The sequence below is a fragment of the Poecilia reticulata genome, linkage group LG6, assembly GCF_000633615.1.
Source record: "Poecilia reticulata strain Guanapo linkage group LG6, Guppy_female_1.0+MT, whole genome shotgun sequence".
Taxonomy (NCBI): Eukaryota; Metazoa; Chordata; class Actinopteri; order Cyprinodontiformes; family Poeciliidae; genus Poecilia; species Poecilia reticulata.
In genome coordinates this window covers 186,558-187,938 of record NC_024336.1, presented here as the reverse complement: position 1 = coordinate 187,938, position 1,381 = coordinate 186,558, and the positions used below count along the sequence as shown (strand labels likewise).

At 37.1% G+C, this 1,381-nt stretch overlaps 1 long non-coding RNA gene across 1 annotated transcript; it reads right to left on the bottom strand.

Annotated features, from left to right (window-relative positions):
- Positions 1-55: 55 nt before the first annotated feature.
- On the bottom strand, positions 56-1,368 carry LOC103465660 (uncharacterized). The gene is made up of 3 exons (XR_533827.1): positions 511-1,368; positions 304-421; positions 56-122 (listed from the first exon to the last, which is right to left on the bottom strand). It is a non-coding gene; the product is annotated as an uncharacterized LOC103465660 (long non-coding RNA).
- Between the last annotated feature and the right edge of the window lie 13 nt (positions 1,369-1,381).

Below are 1,381 nucleotides of genomic sequence, written 5' to 3'. Positions count from 1 at the left end.
TTAAAAAGTTAAATGTTAAAAACAGTTTAGAAAGCATCTCTTGAGCTTCAATACCTTAAGGGAGAAAATTCATGTTGTTGAGAAAATGGCTGCTCCTTCCTCTACTTGGCCGTACAAAAGATCTTCGTTGAGAACAAGAGAGAGAAGACACAGAAACAGGCCTTTAGTCAATTTAAAGGTAAAGAGCTACATTCTCAAAAACTAATTTCTGACTGATTCTAATTCAACACAAAACCTCACTACTGAATGTGATGCACTTATTTAAACAATTTGAGCATAATTCAGAGATGAATGTTGACTTACAGGCTGGATATCAATGAAGCCTTCTGAACTTCCAGGTTGATGGGTCTGAAACTTCTCCCAAATGTGTAAGGTGGAGCAGGGAGGAGTACTAGCAGCAGCTGCAGGACTACATCTTCGTCTGTATCAAACATAAGCTAGTGTTAAAATGTTGCGGTAACTACAAAGCATGAAAACATTTTAGAGAACATTTCTTCTGAGCTTCAATACCTTGAGGGAGCAGACTCATGTTCTTCGCCATACAGAAGGTCTTCGTTGAGTACAAGGAGTTTGGGTTTCGCTTAATTCTCCTGAAGATCCTGGATGTAAAATTACAAAATCTATCAGAAAAGACAAAATCACAAATCAAACTTTAAGAATGACTGAATTCAATCTTATAGCTGTCTCCACTGCAAATGACTTGTAATTAGCCAGCAACTTCAAATGTTCAGAGTAATTTTTATGTTCCTAAAAATAAATATAGCACTTAATAAAATAAAATAACACATATAATTTAATTTAGAAGTAAAACTTAACTTAAACCCTAACTTAGTGCTGAATAACTTTCAGCACCATTAAATAAATGTATTTGTAATTAATAGTAACTAATAAAATTAGCAAACATTAGATAGTGTTATTTTTGCTTTTAACTAGTTGCCGAAAGCCAGCGGGAGTTTGAAAGCAATGTGCCGGGAGACGGTCGTTCTCTCTCGGCTTAACGAGCCTTAACGAGCCGCACCCGATGACAAAGCGGGCGAGAAGAGCCAGCGGCTGCAGGGGATCGGATAAGTCCGAGCATGTTTGTAATTRAGCTACATGTTAATAAGCCGAGCACATAATTCAGGTTTACACAACTAATTTATCGCAAAAGTTATTTTATTTTCAAAAAGCATAATATACCCACTTTATTAATAGCTCTGCTCGCTCTCCTCCGCGATTACTGTTGGTGGTGTCGCCTAAGCCCGCTGAGGATGCGCGCGCATATTGCACCCAGCGAAAATCGGGGGACAAACCGTCAACTATCATTCCTTTTAAAACTAAATCGATTTTTAAACATTTGAACATGTTAAGTTACGAACAAATATGATTGAGGTTATATTAA